This window comes from Rhincodon typus, chromosome 4 (genome assembly GCF_021869965.1).
Source record: "Rhincodon typus isolate 14 chromosome 4, sRhiTyp1.1, whole genome shotgun sequence".
NCBI lineage: Eukaryota > Metazoa > Chordata > Chondrichthyes > Orectolobiformes > Rhincodontidae > Rhincodon > Rhincodon typus.
In genome coordinates this window covers 20,251,999-20,258,720 of record NC_063335.1, presented here as the reverse complement: position 1 = coordinate 20,258,720, position 6,722 = coordinate 20,251,999, and positions in this window count along the sequence as shown.

Here is a 6,722-nt window from a genome sequence, read left to right as displayed (position 1 = left end):
GGGCCTAGACTTTTCTGAAGAAGGGTCTAGGCCCGAAACGTCAGCCTTCCTGCTCCTCTGATGCTGCTTGGCCTGCTGTGTTCATCCAGCTCTACACCTTGTTATGTCAAAAGAACAGCTGATGCTGGAAATCAGAAACAAAAACAGAAATTGCTGGAAAAACTCAGCAGTTCTGGCAGCATCTGTAGCGAGAAATCAGAGTTAACATTTTGGGTCAGTGACCCTTTTTCAGAGCTAAATATAAATTACAGGTAACAATGTTAAAAAGGTGTTAGGAATGGGGCAAAAGGTCTTGAAGGAATATGTGTACAAATTGTTGAAACTGGCAGGGCAGGTTGAAAAAGTGACTAATATAGCATAAAGAATCCTGACCAATTGATGTCATTTAAAATTAATGTAATTAATAAATTTGGAATCTCTTGGGTAACGAGTGACTTAATGGCAATGCCACTTGAATATAATTGCATAAACCTAGGCCAATGCTCTGACAATATGGATTCAAGTTACATTCTGGCAGCTGGTAGAAATTAAGTTCTGACATATAAGACTACTCTCAGTAATGGTGACAATGGCAATCATCATTGATTGTCATAAAAACTCACCTGGTTTATGAATGCCCAATAGGGGAAGGACATCTGGTGTACTTACCTGGTCTTGCCTACATGTGATTCCAGAAGCACAGTAATGTAATTGATTTCTGACTGCCCTCCAAAATGGCCTAGCAAGCCATTCAGTTGAAGAGAAGTTTGGGTTGGGCAACAAGTGCTGACCTTATCAGCAATTATCACATCACATGAAAGAATGAGAAGAAAAGCTAAACTTAGTAGCGTTAACCATAAAACACTCTGATTGTTGTGTAAATCAATCTGGTTCTATAATGTCCTTGAGAGGTGCTTGCCTTATCTGCCCATACTACTCTAAACCAACAGGAATGTGATTAGCTCTTAACTCCTCTCGGTTAAGAATGGGTTACAAACAATGGCCTTGCTGATAGTGTGCTCACATCCCACATTTTAAAAATGGAATCCGGGACTTTTTAAAGTGGAGGCATAGATTACAAGTGCAAGAAAATTATGCTGAACCTTTATAAATCACTAGTTCAACCTCAATGGAATATTGTGTCCAGAAGGAGGTGAAAAGATGGAGATTGTACAGAAATGATTTACAAGAATAGCTCCAGGGATGAGGAACTTTATTTAAATGGATAGTTTGGAGAAGTCAGGTGTTCTGTCTTTACAGAAAAGAAAGGGGTGAGAGGTTTGTTCAAAATCATGAGCGGCCTGGATAGAATAGGTGAAGAGAAACAACCAGAGGATTCTGATGTGAGGTGAATGCTAAAAGAGTGAAAGATCACAGAGGAGAAACATTTTTATAATATGCGCAGTTAGGATGTGGAAAACACTGCTTGAGTGTATTGTGGAGACCGATTCAACTGTGGCTTTCAAAAGACATTAGATAATTATCTGAAGAGAAAAAAAAATGAGGGTTATTGGGAAAGGGCGAGGAGTGGAATTAGCTGTGTTGCTTTAGCATGGCCTCCTTCTGTGCTGAAACCATCTGCGATTCAAAATGCTACTGTATCTTTTTTATTTCTTTGTGGGAAATGGGCATCACTGACAGTGATATATTCAGTGATATCAAGAACAATACTTGAGATCCATCCCTAACTGTTCCTGGCTAAGTGGCTTGCACGGCTATTTCAAAGGGTGTTTAAGAGTCAACTACATTGCTGTAGGTCTGTAATCACATGTAAACTGGATATAGGTGACACATTTCCTTCCCTAAAAAAAATTAGTGAATCAATGTTCTTTAAGAAAATAATTTGTGATAGTTTCATAACTTCAATTCCAGATTGATTAATTACTTGTTTGATTTTACACTGCAGTAGCTGTCACAGTGGGATCAGAAGCTGTGGTCCCAGAGCACTAAGCTGGGCCTCTGAATAACTTATCCAACGAGATTACCACCATGCTACTATCATCCTTGTAGATCCCGATGGAGATAATGGTGATGAAATGTAGAAACGTATGGTGGCAAGGGCATTAAGCTGTGACGGATTCTCCTATCATTTCAATGGATGATTGTTCTGCAAGGAATCTAATTGTTCACCGTCTAGGTTGATGTAATCTCATATGTGATGTTAAACTGAATCTTGATTTGCAAATATTATGCATGAAGTAACTGTTGGAGAGTTGAATGAATGCACCTAAACGTGTCCTCAAATTTTGGGATTCTGAAACTTGTGCATTGAGATCTGTCTGAGTTTCTTTTTCCCATGTATTGTTAGTCCAATTTACTGGCTCTGAGCTTGGCTTTCAGAATATTTTCATTTCTATATTTGGGACATTCAATGTTTAAGTTCCAGGCTGCCTCTATAATAATGCCTATGGTATGCAAAACTTCTGTATAAACCACCAAGGCTGACATGCTCTTATTATGAGGTATGCAGGATCTTGTGAGAATTTCATGTTCAGGATTTTGTACTGCCAGTCTATGTTGCAGATAGGTCTTAATCAGTGAAGGTGGAATGCATCGATTGGCTTCAGGTGACACCAGTCGACTGTCCATCTCTTTCAGCCATGGAGGAGTGGTGTGAGAACCACTGGCTGAGATGTTAATACTTATTTTGAGACAAACTCCGTGAATTCTCTCCAAAGCTTGTGGGTAAGGCTGCAGAATGCTGAGCTTGCTTTCTCTTGATGATGGATGATTTCATTACCCAATGTGGTCTTTGTTGAAAAGGGAACTCATAAGATAATAGAACTTCTGAACTGAGATGAGGGGAGTTCGTGGCCAGGAACAGGTTTGTCAGACTTAAGCACAAAGCATTCTGAGATTTGAACAAAGTGGTTACAAAGCAGCCGATGTCCTCCAAAGTGTGTGTTATGAGAGTACAGCTGTCTGCAAATGCAGGTTTACTTAGGAGCTGTTCTGTGATCTTTGTGTGATGCTTCAGCCTTTGCAGATTTGCAGATGAAAGAGACTGGCAAATGCCCTGGGCAAATGTGTTTTGCTACATCATGATCTTTGAGTACATACATTTGGAAATATGATGACAAGTAGAGATGAAGTGATTAGGAAACCTTGCTTGATGATTTGGATGATGAGAAAGACTTCTAGTAAGCACAACTCTGCATCAATCTAGCTGCCACTCCATCATAAAATGAGGGATTTTAAGGCAGCCATATTTGTATAGCACCCTCCATTGTTCCTTATGGTTTACTGGTGGCCTAGGTCAGGTAGACAGACTAAAGGATAGATGTAGAGAATTTTGTTCTGTTTACACACTTTTTGTGAATTTGATATAAAGACCACACTGTTCATTTCTTGTCCAACATGAAAACCACACTGGATTTCTAACTGTGTAGTCTATCAGGTGAGTATCAGTCCTGCTGAGAATAGCACTTGCAAGAATTTTCCAATATGGAGAGATTAAACATTATGTGAATTGTCACAAAGAACATTACTTCCCTTCCGTTTGTATCGGTGATGTATTCTTGGAACATGACACCCTGATTCCAGATTAAGTAGAAAGTGGTGAGTTTCCAAGCCATGTGATCGATTTCATGCTGAATAGTTTATGGGGAATGTCACTGACTCCCAGAGACAGAACCATAGATGGTCGCTCTTTAACTTAGGTGACTTCAGGTTGAGATGGATTGAGGGCAAGTTCATTCAGAATGTGAAGCTGTGGAAGTGATTATGCAGAGTGGGAGGAGAATGCTATAGGGTTCTGCCCAATGAGAGAGAGTCTCATGTCTGTTCATTAGGAGCTGGTTGCTATCTGCTAAGAGGTCAAGTGTTGCACAATTTATTTTGGGGCCATAGATTGGAGAACTTCAAAGAGAGCCTTCTGGACATGCTTAACTGCATCTTTCTGAAGTTCCGCAACTTTGTTTGCCAAGCATTGGCTTTTCATTGTCTCTTAGACTGGTCTGCAGCACATGTTTTTTTTATGGTACATGACTTTCCTTGTAGTTGTTATTATCAGAAATGTGGGATCTGTGAGCATCAAGCACATCATCTAATAGATTGGCTTTATCTTGCTCATTCTTATCAAAGCAATCTTGATGCTTCCATATGACAAATCCAAATATCCCAGACACCGTCTATGATATCCCTTAACTTCTTCCAAGAATCTTCGACATCTATATTATCTTCTGAAATTTCACCACGGGCTATAACATTAAGCAGCGATACACATGATTTGGTATCTATGAACACAAAACAGAATTTCTGTTGGAGGATGGTGTTGTTTGTTTAGTGCCTGCATCACCACATACTTTCAATCAATAACATCCTGCAGCTTACAGAATCCAGAGAGATTAAAAAAAAGGCTATTATTCCCACTTTCATGAAAAAATAATTATTTGACTGGGCTAAAAAGTCATCTATGCCCTGTGTGATGAGTCAGCAATGGAAAATTTGGAAATATCACATATTTACCTGATGGAAGGATTCAGGAATGCACAATTGCAGGGCAATTGCATCACAATAGTATTCAATAGAGGACTGTTCCTGTCATGGGAATAATTACTGGTTCTGGCTGTAAGATCAGACAGGCCTTTCTTGTGGTATAATTGTCTCTATATATGTTTTTGGGTTTGTTTCCAGTAACAATTGTCCTGACTCGAATGGGGAGTGGCTGTGTTAGGAGGAATCTTCCCAGAATAGTTTAAGAAACACATGCACACAACCAGCTCACACCCATTCTCTGATACCATTCCTCCAGAATCTGCAATCAGAATGAATTGACAAAGAGAATAGTTACATGATCTATTTAGACAGTTCACATGACCATTCCCTAGGGTAAAGGCGCACATAGCAACTGAAATACAGATTTAAAAAAATGTGTGTAAGCTCAGTTTGGGAAGTACCTCAATCAGCAAAAAAAAACATAGAGAATCAATGCAATCAAACTCAACCGTTACTGGCAATAATGACAATACTTGAGTCTCTTTCAGCAAAAACCATCAATGTGGGTAAAACTGGCAGAGAAGAGATGAAGTGAGATGAGATTGGTCGAGCAGGAGCATGAGGAGGCGATCGGTCGGCCGGGGTAGTTGGGTTTGCGGATCTTGGGAAGCCGATAGAACTGATTTCGGTGAAGCCAGTCCTGAAGAAGGGTAATACCCGAAACGATGACTTCTCCAGATGCTGCCTAGCTTGCTGTGTTTTTCCATCCTCCTGTTTGTCTAATGTGGTAAACCTGCCTGCTATCTAGGAAGCTGAATATCCATCCTGTTGATTCTGCTCTACTTCACATTCTGAGCCTATATCTTTATGATTATATTTTTGACACCCTGAACAACCCTACCACTGAAAGTCTAATGGTTTTCACTGACACAAGGGTTTCCCAATATATCATGCAGTGTATTCAACTGAGCATTGAGCAGACCTCAGACTACAACATCCAACAGCCACACTCATCAAGCACTGTCAAAAAACTCATCAGCTTTACATACAGTTCAGAGAAGGTTCACTAGGTTAATTCAGAGATGAAAGGCTTGTCTCATGAAAAGAGATATTTAGAGATATTTAGAAGAGATATATGCTTGTTAAGAGTTTAGAAGGATGAGAGATGTAATTGAGGTATATAAGGTGCAAAAAGGGATTGACAAATTAGACATAGAGTGGATGTTTCCCCCAATGGGACAATCCAGAATGAGAAGTCGCAGTTTTAGGCTAAAGTTAGATTTTAAACAGATTGGGAAGAATTACTTCTTTCAAAGGGTCATGAATCTGTGGAATTCATTTCCCCAGAGAGCAGTGGATGCTGGGACACTAGAATTAATTTATTGGGGGGTGGTGAGATAGATTGATTTTTTAAATTAATAATGGGTTAGGAGGTTATGTGGAGCCGGCAGGAAAATGGAGTTGAAGGCGAGATGAGATCAATCGTGATTGTATTAAATAGCGGAGCAGGTTCGAGGAGCTGAATTGCCTCCTCCTGCTCCTAGTTCTTATAGTCTCTTCACAGTTCACCATCTCAGCCAGCTTTGTGTAGTCTGCAAGCTTGGACATTGATCTTTTAGAGTCCTAGAGTAATACAGCATTGAAATAGACTCTTCAGCCCAGACTGGTCCATGCTGATCATGGTGCCCACTCAGCTAGTTCCAATTGCTCACATTTGGTCCATATCCCTCTAAACCCTTCTGATCCATTTACCTGTCCAAATGTTTTTTAAATGTTGCTATTGTACCTGCCTCAACTACTTTGTCTGGCAGCCCATTCCACTCCACTCTCTGCCAACACCACTCTCTGCGTGAAGAAGTTGCCCCTCAGGTCCTTCTTAAACCTTTCCCCTCTCACCTTAAACCTATGCCCTCTAGTTTTCAATTCCCCATCCCTGGGGAAAAAAAACTATATGCATTCATCCTATCGATGCCCCTCATGATTTTATATATCTCAATAAGGTCACCTCTCAGTCTCCTATGTTCCAAGGAATAAAATCCTATCCTGGCTAACCTCTCCATATAATTCAGGCCTACTAGTCCTGGCAACATCCTCGTAAATCTTCTTTGCACACATTCCAGTTTAATTATGTCTTTCCTAAAACATGGTGACCAAAATTGTGCACAATACTCCAAGTGCAGCCTCACCAATACTTATACAACTGTAACATAACATCCCAACTCAATGCCTCGACCGATGAAGGCCAGCATGCCAAATGCCTTCTTCACCACCCGGTCCACCTGTGATGCCGCTTTCAATGAAATATG